This window comes from Scleropages formosus, chromosome 13 (genome assembly GCF_900964775.1).
Source record: "Scleropages formosus chromosome 13, fSclFor1.1, whole genome shotgun sequence".
Taxonomy (NCBI): domain Eukaryota; kingdom Metazoa; phylum Chordata; class Actinopteri; order Osteoglossiformes; family Osteoglossidae; genus Scleropages; species Scleropages formosus.
Window position 1 is genome coordinate 15,252,002 of NC_041818.1, and position 19,103 is coordinate 15,271,104.

At 45.3% G+C, this 19,103-nt stretch overlaps 1 pseudogene; it reads left to right on the forward strand.

The window, feature by feature from the left end:
* Positions 1-16,864, forward strand: part of LOC108929743 (dachshund homolog 2-like) — a 32,413-nt pseudogene extending 15,549 nt beyond the window's left edge.
* The last annotated feature ends 2,239 nt before the right edge of the window (positions 16,865-19,103 follow it).

A 19,103-nucleotide genomic window follows, 5' to 3' on the forward strand; every position in this document is an offset into this window, starting at 1 on the left:
CAGCCAGACTAAACAAAGGAGTGCTTTACAGCCAGCAAAGAGCTTCGCGCACCATCAGTTAGCGTGTCCGATACCACGTTGCATGTGGAGTTGAGTCAGATGGGAAGTACAAAGATGATTGTGACTGATGATGTGATGCAAATTCGTGACGCTCTTAGGAGATAGGAGAGAAGTAGGTGTAAAACAGATGAGTTATGACTGGCTGACATAAGCTCACAGGTGCGGTTCTGCACATTCACACATTTCCATTTTCGCAGGGTCCGCTTGCGATCAAGGTTTTCCTCGTGTTCTCTGATGCTGGTTTCACTAGATGAACCCCTTAGCTGTGCTCATGAAGTTCTTTGCTCTTGCGCATTCATCCCTGTTTGCTCAGTAGATGCAGCACACCACTGTCTCTTACTTCTCTGCACCCTCTTCATGGCTCCAGTGTGCAGGTTGTATGATTGCAGCGTTTTTGAGAAACTCTCACTGTTGACACCCGATCCCAGTCCCCGTGGCGGCTCTGCTCGCTCCTGACTTCTGTCCGATGCCCCACTCTGGCAGGATCTGCCCTTGGCTGCAGCTGTTCCGCTCCTTCGGCCGTGCCGTCTTTTTTGTTCGGGGAAGTTGCTCTCTGGCAAAATGACAGAGCGTCCTGCTGTGGAAGAGTTTAATTCTCATTATTATTGAAGGAGCTGCTCACTGCAATCTGTTGCAAAAACACCATCTGGTGTATCACTCCAAGGACTCGACTTGCTTATTAAGCAGATTTATACAAATGATTTTGATACTGCGGAGTTTTTTTTTTTTTCTCCCCACTATGTCACAACTCTGTTCAACAGTTTTTATGGTTGTCTCACAGCGGGGTCTTTGTTATTCTCAGTTATTACAGCTGTGCAAGATAGTGTACCAGGTAATGCATTACGGACCCCAACGGCTGACAGTAATGGGAGTGAATACTTATGCATTCGCTTGTTTTGTGTGTTGCATTTGTAATTAATTTCAAATTCATTTGTAGAAATGTGCTTTCACTGTGACATTTAAGAGTATTTCTCTTTGTCAGAAGAGCCTCATTAAATCCATTGTGATTCGGTTCTGTAAAACAATAAAACACGAAAAAGGCCAAGGGAGTGATGACTTTTTTTTATAGGTACTGTATAATGTTAATCCTTACAATCCGTGCTCACGTCGTGGACATCTGTCCACCACCGCCCTGTGTATTCCCGCGGCGCTCACTGTGTGCGAGTTAGTGCTAGTATGAACTAGCACAGTACTACGCTTATTGCACGCCATGTCCTAATGTACCAGGCTGGACAAATTAAACAACTTGGACCTCATGGGCTGTGTGCCATGCTGGAGCACTGTGGCACAGATCTTTCTAGTAGGTAGGGATCGCTGGTAGTGTGCCCGTTCAAACTGTCACCTTGCAGTTGAAGGACGCGAGTTTCAAATCCTGCTGTAGTACCCCTGATCAAAGCAGTTACCCCGAATCGATGCAGTAAAAATTACCCAGCTGTATAAATAGGTAAATAGCTGTAAAGAACTTAGTGTACAAAGCTCACATTATGAGCTGCCTCGCGGAAAGGTGTTCACGAAATGAATAAATAGGAGTGTTTGCGGGCCCTTGGTACAGTGCCATGCTGCCCACTGAGTGTCAGAGTGCACTGATCCTGGACGGAGTATGGTGCTGCGCTAAGCAATATTACTTCACGCCCCTCATCCCTGTCTCTCCAGGTGGCAGCGAGTGTTCATGGGAGAAGGAGAGGCTCCAGTCCCCAACCCCCACCGTGGCCCAGTGTAAAGGCCTGCAGCAGAGCCACCATCCGGGTGCCCGTAGGTCCCTCACCCTCATCTGCCTGCAGTTCACTTCTCTTCTCTTCCCTTGTGGTTCTGCGTTCCCCTCTGCCATCCTCCGCTTCTCCTTCTCTTTTCTCCCCTCACTTTTCTCATTACATGCTCCGTTCTTCGTTCACATGGTCTCACTCTTTCTATCTGCTTTCCATTCCGGCACCTTCCCTCTGTTCCGCCATTCTTTTCACTTACTCCTTACTTGATTTAGCCTGATTTTATAGCTGATGCACACATTTATAAAATAAAATGAGACTTTTAATCTTTTCTCGGTCATCTGTGCTTTCTTCAGGTAATGATCTTTCTTTTTCCTGCATCTTTTGAGTTCTGTTAGACATTATACCAGGCTTGAAAATAGAAGAGCCTACCGCTGTTTTAATAGTCATACACTTGAATTTGGAGTACAAATGTAACTATGTAATTACTGGGCCTCTAACACAGGAATACATAATAAATTCTACGATTGCACTGAAATATACTGTGAAGTACCCTGCAAAGTGATGACAACACGTAAAGAGGCCCCTGCTTCTAAAATTGCTTTTAATTAGCATAAATATACTTCAACAGTTTTAATGAAATCCGTGGTCTTTGTTAAAGTATGCAGGTAGATTTCTGACAATGGGTGTATATGCATGTCTGCGTTTTCACGGGAAAACCACATCACGCTGAGAACCAGTGTGTGATGCCCTGGATGGTGAATGTCACAACCCTGAAAACGTCTGCTGTGCATAGCGTACATGACTGTCTTTCTCACAAATGACCACATGTCCGAAAGCAGACTCCGATCTTGGTCAGGTGAAGGTCCAACAGTTGTGAGGTCGTAACGCTGTCCCTGTCCTTGCATTGCACTGTGCTCAATCGCTCCTTCAGCAGCACTGGATCTGCCCTTCGTGGTGATGCCCCACCCCCTGCTACCCGTCAGCTTGCCGCCTGCCTCCGTCGCCATGGCAATGAGCCAGATGAATCACCTGAGCACGATGGCGAACATGGCCGCTGCTGCTCAGATGTGCAGGGCTGGAGCCTCCGTCATCAAGGTAAGAGGAGCACCATTGCTGTCCTTTACTGCAGGACTAGATCTGTATCTGCTTGCAGTGCAGAGCTGCCCATTGCCGTAGGTGTATGTGTGTGAACAGAGGCCTTCTCCAGCCTTTCTTCTCTGAACATGCTGCTGTGAGTCAGACAGGCTCTCTGTCATGGATGGTCTGGTTGGACTGTATCCGTCACGCTTATAGTGGATGGTTTGCTAAATGTTGTGTTGCATACGTTGTTAGAAACCACACTGGTGTGGAGCTGTGGTGTGGTGGATGGTACATTTATCACATGTATCTTCTGTCTCACTCATCAGTCAGGTGAGAGAAAAAAGCATATCATAGTACGTCTGCCATTGGAAAGTGTGGCTTTGGGTTCTGACAGCCTGACATTGTGGGATTTAGGTGTCGTACACATGAGCCAGATACCAACATTTTTGGTAAATTTTCTACAGTTGTAATGTGCGGATACGGTACGTTTATCTCCTGCTTTTGTATGAAGCCCCTTACAATGGTAAGCTACTTACAGTAATTAACCTATTTATACACCTGGACAGTTACTGGAGCAATTCAGGCTAAGTGTCTTGCTAAGTGGGATTCAAACCTGAGCCCTTCGAGTCCAAAGGCAGCAGCTCAAACCACTATAGTACTTTGTAAAAGGCTGTTCTGAGCCCAGAAAATGAAGCAACTATATTGACATTAGAGGGGGCGCGGTGGGCTTGTCCGTGTCCTGCTCTCTGGCAGGTCTGGAGTTCGAGCCCTCCTTGGGGTGCCTTGCAATGGCGTGGCGTCCCGTCCTGGGTGTGTCCCCTCCTGTCTTGCGCCCTGTGTTGCCGGGTTAGGCTCCGGCTTGCCGCAACCCCGCTCGGGACAAGTGATTTCAGACTGTGTGTGGCTGTATATTGACACTAAGAGAAGGACAGTGCAGTTCTATTTTCAAGGCCAAAATTAACTACCTTGTTTGTGGTTTGTGACATTCCATCTTAAATGTCTTTTCATATGTTATATATATGTCTACGATCTCTGACACTTTTTGCCTGTGAAAAAATATCATCTTTGATATTAATCAGTGTGTGATTAAAGGGTACTGATTCATTCCTGCAAAAAGGTCGTCCAGATGTAACCTGAATATGTTTACTGTGTAACCTGCTGTGTAATTTGTGTCGTAGATTTCTTATAAAAGAGTATAATGTTATAGACAATATAATGTAACTTTGGGCTCTGTCTCCATCCCACTAGGAGCACATCCAGGACAGCCCATCCTCAGTCCCTTCCATTGGGGAGCCCCAACACCTGCTACCCCAACCTCCTTCACACCCCGGCAGCAGTGCCTCCAGCTCCCCTGCCTCGAACCATCGGACCACCGACCACCTTGGTGAGCCTCTCTACATCACCCTTCTCCACCCTTGTCTTCTTCTCTAGGCTTTTTCCATCTCTCTCTCTCTTTCCATCAGACACTTAGTGTCCACCTCTCTTACAGACCGCTACTGTCCTCTGTCTTGATCTTTTTTGCCATCTTCTATCAGCTCCTCCCTGACAGCGAATCTTTCCACACCTAACTTTTCCCCCATCCTCACACCTGTTATACACGAAACCTTCTTAATCCTTTTCCTCTTTTTTACTTTGTTAAATTGAAAAAAATGTCAAGCTGGCACACTATAATGTCAGTGATTTGTGCATCCACATGTCCGTTTGGCTGTGCGCATATATCTCTCTCTATTCTTGACTTGGTGTAATTTATCTGCCTGTGTGTTTATGTACCTGAGTGACAGTGTTGAACACCCCAAATGGAGACCTTATGGACACAGACAATGGATCCTGCGTGAGAAACTCGGTGTCCGAGACAGGTGAGTCTGAATGCACTGAGATTAAACGTGTACATGTGTGCGTATGCACTTTGCGTATGTCACTCCTGTGTTTGTGCGTGTCGATTTCTGTATGTGTATATTTAAGAAGAAAACAAAGCTTTTCGGGAAAAACCTGCTGTGTTGTCTGAGCGCCGAGTAAAAGCCGCCAGCACGGAGCCATTAGTGCAGGCTAATGTGAGGACTCAAGGACTGCGTCCCCAAAATGCTCTCTGCTCAATGCTCTCAGCGCTCTCCATAGTTCCCCTTGCTGTGCTCCACATTCACCCCAGGAATATCGGAGAATATTCCCACACACAGACTCAAATGGGGAGGTTACGCGCAGATAGCTAATGCAGCAGTCAGACTGAGAACTGGGAAGAGCTACTGAATCCCCAGCGGTCCTTTAGATTTTCACATCGTCCTTAATGTGTCTGAGAGACCACCTGCAGCGCACAACACCCTGTCCTTGCTCACATTTCCTTCTGTGGGATGCAATGTCCGATTGTGTTTCCCAACGCGGCAGAGATGAAAGCAGGACTCTCTCAGACATGTGCATTTGTAGGGCAGTGACCGGAAGCTTCCAACAAGAGCGCAAATAAAAAGGGCTTTTTATCTATACTCTTCAAACACGCAATTCATTTTTCCTCACACACATGCATTGAATGACACGGACTGGGCTATATGCTTAGCTGTGGAAAAGGCCATGTGAATCTGTCACTAGAGAGTAAATACAGGGAAATGACGTGCTGGGGTTAGTTTGCTCATGTTGGGTTTAAATATGTACAGTAAATGTTGGAAAATACTCTCTGAACCAAGATTAGCAGGATTAATGTAATTTTTATTCCTGTCTTAGATTTTTTTTCTCAGTATTTGAGTATTTGTATTGCTATTCTTCTTGAAATAAGAACTGACTTCAGCAACTGACAGAACAGAGAGTTCATAAGAATGGCCTGTCTTGCATCAGGTCAAAACACATTAAATAATAATAAGAAAAATAATAATTTTATTATACATATATAAATATATCCCGTGTGAGAAACTCGGTGCCTGAGAAAGGTGAGTTTAAATACAGTGAGATTAAACGTGTACACCTGTGTATGCACCTTGCGTATGTCACTCCTGTGTTTGTACATGTCAATTCCTGTATGTGCATATTTAAGAAGAAAATATATAATATAGAAAAATTTCCCTCTCACCCCCACATGGGGTGGTGTGTGTGCTTTCCTCTAGCTCAGGTCCTCTACCAGAGGCCTTGGAGGTTGAGGGTTTCGTGCGGTATCTTACCTGTTCCTAGGTCTGCACTCTTCTGGACAGAGACTTCGCATGTTGTTCCCGGAATCTCAAAGCTGATAGGGGGACAAGAAGCCGAGATTGTCTAATTAATCATTGTAAGGCACTGCATTTGCTTGAAAACTCTTCAAAATTACTCCTTTCTACTGACAAAGTGCTTAGTATCATAATTCTACAGTTTCCTATCTGGAGCAGCAGTATACAAAAGAAATTTCACAGAATAAACTAAAATATATGCATAATTACAATTTTGGCTCAATGTGGCTTAAGCTTCTTAGACAAAGTGATCTTTTCTATGAGAGATACTTTATGTTGTATGTAAGTGACAAGTGTGTGGAACAAGTCAGTTCCGTCAGTATTCCTTCCTTGTAACCTAATTGGCACAGTGCTTCCAATGTGGACCTTGTTAATTAACCCCCTGCTTCGAAACCTCCTGAATTTTCATCAACCATCCCCGCAATCCACCGGAGAGGGGCAGAGGGAGGGCTGTAGTCATCGAGAAAAAGCAGCAAGGAGAACCTTCCAGAGAAAATTGCACACCTATTGCCAAAGATTCGCTATGGAAGCTTTTCCTTTTTTACCAGCATTTCAGCTTCAGCATCTGTTCATCCAGATGGAGTAGTAAACCCGTACGTCCGATGGGCTTCGCAAAAATGTCCAGATGAAATTGACAAGCTTAGGACAGGCCTCAGGATTGGGTTTCCATTATTTTGCCAATTGCTCAAATTCAGTTTCAGCTTCGTTTTATTTTCATAGAGCAATAGATTGACGCACAGTGCTGAACAACTGCGCAAAGAATCACCTGGTCGCTGTTTCAATTTGAGGTTTCAAGAAGAGTCCCCCCACTCAGTCCGTGTGCAGTTTGCATGTTCTCCCCGTGTTTGCGTGGGATTCCTCCAGGTGCTCCTCCTGCCACAGTCCAAAGACATGCAGTTGAGGTGGATTGGTGATTCTGATCTGCCCTTTGTGTATGCATGGGTGAGTGACTGTTTGTGTGTCACTACCCTGTGATGGACTGGCATCTTATCCTGAGTGTACCCCCCTCAGCCTCTCACCCAGTGCTTCCAGAATAGACTCCGGTTCACTATGATCCTGACCAGGACAAGCGGTTAGCGAAAATGGATGGATGGGTGGACAACACTGTAAACTGATAAAGGCTAAACTTCTTAAAATTTCCCCCATCTGTTCAATAAAACTATAATGACAAGAAAAATGGGCCACAACTATTTATTACTCAGTGTAGCGACGCTGACCAGTTGATCAGAGGGTTATTTTTGTTCTTTCTGTATTCCTTATTTAGCATAGTAAACACACACACACACACACACACACACACTGTCTGAAACCGCTTGTCCTAAGCAGGGTCGTGGTGAACCGGAGCCTAACCCAGCAACACTGGGCGGAGGGCTGGAGGGGGAGGGGGCACACCCAGGATGGGACGCCAGTCCGTCGCAAGGCAGCTTAAGCAGGACTCGAACCCCAGACCCACCAGAGAGCAGGACCTGGCCAAACCCGCTGCACCACTTCATCCCCCTAACACTGTAAACTGTTGTATATGTTACTACTGCAAATACTGTATTTTCAAACACTTCCACAGGTATGGATTTTAAGAACAGTCATTCCTGGGTGAGACTCTACTACTGTGGCTGTAGTAATTATTTTCTCAATGCGTCCTGTATCTGTGGCAGCGAAGGACTAATATTGTGTAAGACTTAGTTGGTATAATTGTGTTTCTTGCATTCATAATGTGTCCATACATGCCAGAGTATGTTTGCGTCTGTCTCTGAGGGTGTGTCTGTGTCTGTACAAGTGATGCTAAAAGGTCATCTGTGCTTCCCCTCTTCTCATGTAGAGGACTTCAAGTTGGCTATACCTGTGGCAAAGCCTGGGTTCAACAAGCAAGTCCTCCAGCCTGGCTTCTCCACCCCCTTTCTCTTTGCTGATGACCTGACCTCCCTGGAGACCCTTCTCAGCAACATACAGGTGAAGCCAGAGGGGACACCAGCTCATGCTCACAATGAATCACACCAAAACTCCAGTCATGCTTGTGAGGTAGCTGAAGCGTGTGTAACAAGCTGCTGTGTGTGTGTGTGTGTGTGTGTGTGTGTGTGTGTGTGTGTGTGTGTGTGTGTGTGTGTGTCAGTGGATTAGGGTTCAGTAGGAATGACACGACACCCCAACCCTTCCCCCCTAGGGCCTTCTGAAAGTAGCGGTGGAGAATGCACGCAAGCAGGATAAACGGATCCAGCAGGAGAAGAAGGAGCTGAAGATGGAGCTGTTCAGGGAACGAGAGATGAGGGAGAACCTGGAGAGGCAGCTCACTTCGGAGCTGCAGAGCAGAGGTTCGACAGCACCATGTGGCCTGTTAGTGAGCAATTGCTGGAGCTCAGAAAAGAAAGGACTTAGTGAGCAAGAAATCCCACTTCTGGACAGTGGGGAAAAACCTATATATTAAAATGTAACAGAGTTTAGTTTTTAGTCTTTTTTTTTTTAATCCTGTTAACACCATTGGATTAAAGTACTAAATATTTGGAAGGAAAAGTTAAGGACAATTCCTGCACAATTAATTAATTAATTAATTACAAAGAACAGATTTACATTACAGTTATTCTTTTAGCAGACACTTTTCTCCAAAGCGATGTACAAAACACAGCTCTTATCCTGAACCCATAAATAGTCCACAGTCCTTTGGGAATTATAAATTAGTCATTTGCAGCACCTCCCTTAACAGCACCTCTATTCCCAATGATGTTCAAACCGTGGTAAACAGTTTTTCCACAGTGGTCAGATGATATGCTTTCAGCAAACTGCACACCACTCACAGTGTGCCAACTTACATACCAGTCACACCCACACACGATAACACTTTGGACAAGAAGATGTCCATCCGCTGAAGAGAATTCTTTGCACTTCCATTGTTTTGTATTTTGTAAACATGTTTAATTTTCGGGGGGTACGGTGGCGCAGTGGGTTGGACTGGGTTCTGCTCTCTGTTGCGTCTGGGGTTCAAGTCCCGCTTGGGGTGCGTTGTGACAGACCAGCATCCCGTCCTGGGTGTGTTCCCTAGCCTTATGCCCTGTGTTGCTGGGTTAGGCTCTGGCTCCTTGCAACCCCATGGGACAAGCGGTTCAGACAGTGTGTGTGTGTGTGTATTTAATTTTCATTTGCGCCTAACATGTCTGTGGTTTAGCAGATAACTGAAATTCCCCTGTCACCAAGTAACCGAACAGTCAACACCAAAAGTTCTGCTGAGGAGGGGTAGTTACAGGGACAGCAGGCAACGCAGCGCTCACAACTGCTGCCGTTGGACTAAGGTTGCTGGTTTGAACCCCACCTCCCGCTGTAGTCCTCTTGTACAAGGTACAACACTCAGTTGCTCCAGTGAAAATAACGCAGCTGTTTAAATGTGATATAGCTGTAAGTAACTTAACATCACAAGTCAGTTTGGAGAAAAGTACCAGCTAAATGAATAAATGTGAATGATCATAATTATTAGGGAAACAGTCCTTTAGATTTATTCATACATTTACTAATATTTGTACCAGTATCACTGTTCTAAACTTCCTGCCAGGCTGTTTCACCGTTGCTCTCATCTGCCTGCTACTATCCTGTGTTATCTCTTCCGCCTCGGCCTAGCTGCCATCCAGAGGCGTCTGAAGCGGGAGAAGAAAGCCAAGAGGAAACTGCAGGAAGCACTAGAGTTTGAGTCTAAGCGGCGTGAACAGGTTGAGCACGCACTCCAGCGAGCGGGGTTATCTGATGGCTCTTGCCACTCGTTCAGCACTGCTCCGCTCATCCAGCAGGCCACCCCATGTGCAAGCCTCCATCCAGCCCTCAACGGCGGTCTTCTCGTTCAGCAGGACACCATGTCTGGTAGCCTCAGTGGTGCTCCCCTTATCCAGCGGGCCACCATGTCTGATGGTCTCAGCAGTGCTCCTCTCATTCAGAGGGGCACCTCATGTGACGGCCTCAGCAGAAGTCCCCTCACCAAGCAGACCACCTCACCTGATGGCCTTCACTCATCCGTCAGTGGTGAGTGCCTGCCTGGACTGTGTACTTTAGTCCTGCTTCGACTCGCTTCCTTTTCCTTGTTCAACCTTACATTTGCATTACATTTACATTTGTCCATTTAGCACACACCTTTCTCCAAAGCGACGTACATCTCAGCAGAAATACAATTTGTTCATTACATTAAGAGAAAAAGACATAGCTACAGACATGTGATTAAGTAAACCTAGTTTGTTACTTTCCACTTGATGCACCGATGTTCATTGTTCAAGTAGGTGCATAAAACGCAGGATAGATGAATCTTGACAACCTTCCTACAAAATTTCATAAAAGACCTTCTCTTCTTCACCTTCCACCTTCCCTCTCATTCTCCTCATTCTCAGATTTAATGATTCCAGCACACTTCTGGAAATTTTGCAGAGATTTTTAAACAGGGGTATGCAGGCTTCACATGAAGTGTAATTTGCACCCTAAAATTTACACAATGATCACTATCCAGAAATTTCACTTCAAAACGAGATTTGGTGATGAGTACCACATAAGGCAAAAAGCTTCCTCCCCACACGTCATGGCTTCTTATGTGTATCTCATTTCTGTTGTAGATGTGTGTGTCTGGTGGTACACAAGCATCACCTCAGAAATCCTGAGACTTATTTCCCAGCATAAAACCATCACCTCTTGTAATAATGAAACTTAAAGCAAAAAGTTTGAAAGGAAACTAAAGGTAAAAGAAAACCATACCTATCAGTTTAGAGTTGATAAAAGGTACTTAATTCTTCTCAAAAGCAATATCACTACAAAGGACTTTTGTATGGCTAATTTACTATTCTTCCACTACAAATGATACTATACAGATAGTTCAGGAGACAGTGTTAGGAAAATTATGACTGATTATAATAATTACGTTTCAAGAATTGTCTGCTAAAGTTGTTTTCTAATAATAATAATCTTTATTTTATATAGCACATTTAAAAGACCTCCAATGTGCTTTAAAATAAATAGACCAGTTAAGAAATAAATTTATTATCAGAATTTTAAAAATGAACAATGAAAGAATAGCAGAATAATTCAACAAATAAAAAACATGCATTAATTATTCCAGTGGGGGGGGGTGCGGTGGTACAGTGGAACAGTGGTGCGGTGGGTTGGCCCTCGTCCTGCTCTCCAGTGGGTCTGGGATTCAAGTCCCGCTTGGGGTGCCTTATGATGGACTGGCGTCCTGTCCTGGGTGTGTGTGTCCCCTTCCCCTCCAGTCTTGCGCCCTGTGTTGCTGGGTTGGGCTCTGGCTCCCCATAACCCTGTATAGGACAAGCAGTTCAGACGGGGTGTGTGTGTGTGTGTGTGTGTGTGTGTGTGTGTGTGTGTGTGTGTGTGTAATTATTCCAGTCATTCATTTATTCCCAGTAAATAACTCTTGTCATAATGCAGGGACCAGAGGCTATACCAAAAAAAAACTGAATTTAAAAAAACCACAACAGTAAAAGAACAACAGAATCTACAGTATAAATTCTTGATAACTGCTTCTCACAAATTTGGTGTGGATAGGAATGGATTGCTTGTTTTTCCTATTTAAAGTAATTAAGGGCTCCTCCTTGTGAGAATTCGTTGCATGAACAGATTTTCTGGAAGAGATTGTGTTATGCAAGGGAAACCTGTTTATTAACATACTAAACCTGGACAAAAAGCCAGGACAAGGAAGAGAAAAGTATTAAAACATGAAGCTGCAAGACATCAAGATGTATCACTGTGTCACATAAACCAAAAGCTCACGTGTGTACATATACAAATGTACATATATATGTATATGTATACATACACACAAACAGTATATACACTCATACTTTTAAATGTATTACAAGAAGCACCATGACTACTCAGTTTGTAGTAAACTGCAGCTGTTCTGATGGGGCTAAATAATTAATACTGCAACAAAATAAGAAGGAATTTATTTAAGGCTTTTTTTAGTATTGTACCCTTTCCAGAATGTTATTGCACTGGTTCTGGAAACTGGCAAACTCTGGTATTGCACTGCTGAGGAAATAACCGTGACAGAGACACTGGAGCTCAGTCAAAGCTTTATTCAGCGCAGAACATTAAATAGACCAAATGACACTTGTTCTGATTTTAGTATCTCCTCCAGAGCAGAACATGTCCTTCAGAACACTCTCTTCCAGTTTCATCTTTTCATTTTTTTGGGCCATCTCAAGGGAAACACACCACTGCACAGACCTCACACAGTTGGAGCTAGGGTTGGGGCTAGAGATGGGGTTAAGGCTAGAGATAGGATTGGAGCTAGGGTTAAAGTTAGAGCTAGGGTTACGGTTAGAGCTAAGGTTGGGTTAGAGGTATGGTTAGGGTTAGAGGTGGGGTTAGGGTTCGAGCTAGGTTTAGGGTTGGAGCTAGGGTTATGGTTGGGGCTAGGGTTAGGGTTGGAGCTAAAAATAGGGTTGGAGCTGGGGTTAGGGCTGGAAATAATGTTAGGGTTAGAGCTGGGGTTAGGGTTAGAGCTGGGCTTTGGGTTGGAGCTATCACCAGGGTTAGAGCTAGGGCTAGGGTTGGAGCTGGGTTTAGGGGTGGAGCTAGGGTTAGAGTTGGAGTTAGGGTTAGGGTTAGACCTAGGAATGGGGTTGGAGCTGGGTTTAGAGCTGCAGATAGGCTGAGGGTTGGCGCTTGGGTTAGAGCTAGGGTGAGGGTTGGAGCTATGGTTAGGGTTAGAGCTAGGGATATGGTTAGAGGCTGGGGTGAGGGTTGCACCTAGAGTTACAGTTAGAGCTAGGTTTAGGGTTGGAGCTAGGTTTAGGGATGGAGCTGGGGTTAGGGTTAGAGCTAGGGTTAGAGTTTGAGCAAGGGATACGGTATGAGCTAGCATTAGTGTTGGAGCTGGGTTTATGGTTGGAGATGTGGTTACTGTTCGAGCTTGGGTTAGAGCGAGAGCTAGTTTTAGGGTTCGAGCTGGGGTTAGGGTTGCAGCTGGGGTTAGGGCTGGAGCTGGGTTTAGGGTTGGAGCTAGGGTTAGGGCTGGAGATAGCCCAGGCTCCGGTCCCGACCCTATGACTGGAGGTAGGGTTAAGGCCGGAGCTAGGGTTAGGGTTCGGGCTAGGGCAAGTGCTGGAGCCAGGCTAAGGGTTTCAGCTTTTTGCGGGGCCGGCGCTGTGGCTTGCGCAGCAGCTAGATTTCAGCTGGGAGCGAGGGTTAGGGCTGAAGGTAGGGTTAAGGCTATGCCTGGAGATAAGGTTAAGGCTGGAACCTGGGCTATGGCTGGAGCTAGGGTTAGGGTTCGAGCTACGGTAAGTGCTGCAGCCAGGCTAAGGTTTTCAGCTTCTTGCGGGCCCAGCGCTGTGGTTTGCACAGCAGCTAGAGTTCAGCTGGGAGCTAGGGTTAGGGCTGGAGGTAGGGTCAAGGCTCGAGCTAGGGTTAGGGTTAGAGAATGGTAAGTGCTGGAGCCAGGCTAAGGGTTTCGGCTTTTTGCGGGGCCGGCGCTGTGGCTTGCGCAGCAGCCGGATTTCAGCTGGGAGCTAGGGTTAGGACTGGATGTCGGGTTAAGGCTGGACCCTGGGCTATGACTGGAGATAGTGTGATAGCTGGAGCTAGGGTTAGGGTTCGGGCTGGGGCAAGTGCTGGAGCCAGGCTAAGGGTTTCAGCTTTTTGTGGGGCTGGTGCTGTGGCTTGCGCAGCAGCTAGTGTTCAGCTGGGAGCTAGGGTTAGGGCTGGAGGTAGGGTTAAGGCTATGCCTGGAGATAAGGTTAAGGCTGGAGCTAGGGTTAGGGTTAGAGAATGGTAAGTGCTGGAGCCCGGCTACGGGTTTCGGCTTTTTGCGGGGCCGGCGCTGTGGCTTGCGCAGCAGCTAGAGTTCAGCTGGGAGCTAGGGTTAGGGCTCGAGGTAGGGTCAAGGCTGGAGCCTGGGCTATGGCTGGAGGTAGGGTTAAGGCTGGAGCTAGGGTTAGGGTTCAAGCTAGGGTAAGTGCTGGAGCCTGGCTAAGGGTTTCAGATTTTTGTGGGGCTGGTGCTGTGGTTTGTGCAGCAGCAAGAGTTCAGCTGGGAGCTAGGGTTAGGGCTGGAGGTAGGGTCAAGGCTCGAGCTAGGGTTAGGGTTCAAGCTAGGGTAAGTGCTGGAGCCCGGCTAAGGGTTTCAGATTTTTGTGGGGCTGGTGCTGTGGTTTGTGCAGCAGCTAGATTTAAGATGGGAGCTAGGGTTAGGGTTATGGGTTCGAGTGAAAGCTAGCATTAGGGTTGGAGGGTTAGGGTTACTGTTGGAGCTCACTGGCTCCCTTGCTTTGTGGACAGTGCCATTGCACTGAGCTCAGCCTCATTGCCTGGTCCTCTGATGGTGCCAAACACCATGTTTGCTTGGAATTTTATTTTTACATTAATTTATTTAGCAGACGCTTTTCTCCGAAGCTAGTTCCAATGAACTCTCTCTGGCGTTATCAGTCCACACACCTTATTCACAGCGGTGACTTACACTGCTAGATACACTTGCAATGGGTCACTCATCCATACATCAGTGGAACACGCTCTCTGTCACTCACACTGGGTGAGAATCTGAACAGCATGTCTTTGGACTGTGGAAGGAAACCAGAACACTCAAAGGAATCCCATTATGACACGGGGAGAACATGCAAATTTTTCACAGACTGAGCAGAGATCGAACCCATGTCCTCTCACACCACCCTGGCGTTTTGAGACGACACAACTTTCGGACACAGACTTTCAAATGGTGCAATAGAAAAAGTGCCTGGATTCCAGTAGTGTGTTCTGTCACTTTCCATTACTGGTAGTGGCTTTCCTCAATTTTCAAATGTTTACTGGAATACCACTATCCTGGCAAAAAGTACTGGTGTGCTTTATGTTCTGTCCTTAGCAGAAGCGTTCTTTGATTTGAGGCTCAAGAAGAAATGCACTGGTCTAACAAGCAGTAGTTTGTCTGATCACAGAAACAGTGCTGCTCGAGGAAGAGCCAGAACGGAACGGAAGCTCACAGGAGAACCCTACAGCACAAGGTACGGATTCACTTGACCTTATTTGGCCTCATGTGTGAACAGCAGGCGTCTCTTTTTTTTTTTTTTTTTTTTTTTTTCCAGTGTGTCTATATATATATATATATATATATATATATATATATATATATATGTATATGGTGTATTTTCTCTGTGGCTTCATGGTGAAGTTGGTTGGATTGGGTCCTTGTGTACAGCCATTGTAATATACACATGGAGTGTAACATGTCTTGTGTATGTTGAATGTGTATACAATATAAACACCACATTTGTGTATATATATTTATTTTCTTTATGCTCTTTTATTGTTCAATACTACTATGAACACTATTTCTTTAAGAACTCAGAGAATTTCATGGAATTGTTTTCTGTTCTGCTACAAATGTGAAAGCTTTAAATGGTCTCCTTAAAAAAACAGTCTCTTGATTGGTGCCTGGTTTGCTGCTGTTCTCATGTTTGTTTTTCCACCTTTGGGTATTCTGGAACATTCCATTTATCTTAGCGAGACAGTCTCTTTTGTCTTTATGTCTTGGGTGCTTTAGTGAAATTACAGAGTTTAGTTATGGAAGAGCTGTCTGTGTCGGGGAACTGAGTAATCATGCACTGTCTGTTTGCTGCCGCAGGAAACAGAGGGAACATAAAGACAGCAATGGACTACTGAAGCAGCATCTCCTCTTCTAAGTGGCATAGGAACAGTATGGTTCCTTCCACGTTAACTAACTCTCTCTGATGGAGGAGCAATGGGAGGCAGATGGTGCGAGGGAGATAGCGGAGGGGAGACAGTGGGTGCAGCCCATCCCTGACGTTCTGTAGAAATATTGCTCAGTATCGCTCTCCAGAGTCATTTTCCATCTCATTCCTATGACAGTTTGTGAACGTCTCATAACGTGTAACTTGTAATTCCTCCTTTTTTCTTTGTTGGAACCAAAGGAAGACCATTTGGACGTTGGTGAGCCATTGACCGTCCCGTGTTTTCCCTCCGTCTAAAACATGGACGATGTAGGGGCGTACCCCTGTCTGCAACATGGCCTCAAAAGTGTCCAGAACATCCCGACTCATTAACACCTCCTGATCATCTTTGCAACCGCTCATCCAACTGGGGACATTGTCAGGTTTACAGACCTCAGGATGAAATGGAAAAAAACAACTGGAGAAGAGGACACGCATGAGTAGAGTCGATTGTCCACTCCAGCTGTGTCCCCATCTGCAAACAGACTAAAATGGAAGAGTGCATGAGAACATTTTTCCTCTGTTTTCCCAGGCTCCCTCTTGTTCTCTATTTAGAAAAGTAAAGATGAAGAAGAAAAAATGTTTCCCCGCTTTCAGCTGATAGGCACAACATTGGACCCCTCCTTCTTTTCCATAGTGCCATTAAAACAGTCCTTCTGTTTATTTTGTTTTTATTAAAACAGTTTGAAGTATACAGTGTTGAATGCCATCCCACAAACTAGTAAAGGGTTTCGCTACTGTAATATATTTTGTATCTGAAAACCATAAATATTCTGGATAAAACAAAAATAGAATTCAGTAATCCTTCTCCAGTTTATCTTTTATTTTATGAGGAAATGATGTGAAACATTTATGATGTTCACTGTCATGATGTAGGCACTGGAAACATTTTCAGTAAGAAAATAAAGAATTTATAAATGTCACCTTCACATCTGATGCAAGCATAAAAAATGGGAAGACAAAAGGCTTCTAGGTGTAATGTACATTTTTATTCTCTGGCATTTGGGACTACATCTCCTTTGTAATTTCAATAATGATTCTGACCTGATTATTCGCCATGATAACCTTCTTGACTGTTGCCTACCAGCTTGCAACACTCTGTAAGAATGAGGTGTCCTCCAGATATGTTGACTGAAAGGTCTTAGCAATAAAAGAGTAAAACATCATGAATAGCGATTCTTGTCTGGAGTGCTTTTGCAGCAGTATCTGGCAGGAGATGAGCACCCCATCATCACTGGAGCCAGAGGCTTGTAGTCTGAGGCCTTTCAGGTATGGCTTTCATAGAACCAGCTCACTGACATTGCTAGAGAGTATACCGGTCAGAGATTAGATGCCATACATGTAGTAGAGATTAGTTGGTTGAGTTACTGTTAGGTTGAATCGGTGCCAGTGAGTGTAGTCTGGTCTTTTATGGACATTCCTCTTGCAGGCCTTTTTCCTGCTGAGTACAGCTGAGCGGAGCCCTGAGTCCCAGCCCAAAGTACACAGCTGTCAAGCGAGTGATGAATGGCACCATTGCACAAAAACCAGTAAGCCTTGGCTCTCGCTGCCCAGCTTCCCACATCAACTTGTTTATTTGTTTCCACAACTGTGTAAGTGAGAACATTTCACGACAAGCAGCAGCTGGTAGCATAGTGGTTAAAGCTACTCCCTTTGGACCCAAATGTCACAGGTTTGAATAACATCTCTAGCTGTAGTACCCTTGATCAAGGAACTTACCCTAAATTCCTCCAGTAAAAATTACCTGGCTGTACAAATGAGTATGTAATTGTAGGTAGATGAACATTCTAAATCACTCTGGAGAAAAGCATGAGCTAGATGAAGAAATGGAAATGAGGGTTTAGCTCTCCACTCACAATAAGGCACACACTGCAGCTCTGGTGCCCATGCTTCTACTTTCTTGTTGCTTTATGAGATCCTATCCATATTCAGGGACTGCTGGCCTGAGCAGACTCTGTAGGGCTGTCCTTACAAAGAAACACTGCACAAATGTCCTTGAAGTGGACTAAAGTGGGCCAGCTGGAGACAAGCTAAGGTGAGTGACTAATGCTTCACCGCATCCATAACTTTAGTAATGTCCTGCAAAATGCACTTAATCCTTAGTAATGTTCAGGTGTATTGACAAAAAACAAGCATATTTTGAGGGCAAAAAACTGGGTTGACTCAGAAGCCAGTCTGAAGCAGATAGAGACCTCTGCCACGCACAGCCACGCACAGCATCCTCTCAGGCTGTGAAGAGGCCCCCGGTGCCCTGCCGTTCCGCATTTAGAAGCAGCTGGCAATGACACCTCTGAAAGTGATTTGCAATAACTGGTGTCGGTGCCTTTTTTGGGACTGAGCAATTACAACCTACTTCTTGCTCTGCTCCCCAGTGAGCGTGATGCTCTCTTTGGAAGTAGTTTGACAAACCCTTGTAGACCTTCAGCGTGATGCCATCTGCAGCTGTGTAGGCTTCTCTTGCTGTGCATCTTGGCTTTGTGATGCAGGGAAGCTGTCACACACACTACTGATTGTTGTGTTACTGGCAGCACCCTGAGAGGGACATCCACGTGGTCAGGTGCTGCATCTGTAGTGCCTCTGCCCTCGTACCCTTTGCATCGCTTGCATGTGATGGCCATGTTACTGCTTCCATTTTTTTTTCTACTTTTCCACTTCCAATGTTTCTTTATCATTTGACAGTTTTGACAGCCTAAAACACACTTGACAACACTGAGTAAGTAGCATTAACTCTGCACCAAAGAAACATGGAGAGGGTATTAAACAAGTTCAACTTGTGCAGCAGTTGTTTTACTCAGTCCAGACACTGCTTGTCCAATGCAAGGCCATGGTGGTGCAAAACCTACCCCAGAAGCTTGAGGCATGGTACACCCTGGATGGGATGTGGTAAAAAGCCATGTGAACACAGAGAGAACATACAAACTCCACACAGACTGAGCTGGATTCAAAGCCATGTCCAACAGCACAGCCCAGGAGATGTGGCACCAGCACTACCTCCTGTTCCTCCTCTCCTTGCTCCAGAACAACTAGAATATCTAGCAGGTTCACAGCTAACACATTTCATGAAGCTGGATATTTACCACAAAGCAGTTCATTCTTGACCACATTTACAGCAGCAGTGAGGATTGATTCTGTAGCTCTTGGGGCTTAAAATTTGTAGTCATTAGACCAGTTTTTCTATTTTTTAATTTAGCTGACAGTTTTCTCCAAAATGACCCATGCCGTTTAGCTACTTACATATTTATACACCTGGGCAAGTTTTACAAGAGCAATTCATGGTAAGTACCTTGATGAAGGGGAAAACAGCATGAGGAGAGACTCAAACCTGGCTCCTTCAGGCCCAATGGTGGTAAGTCTAACCACTACGCCACCTGCTGGCCC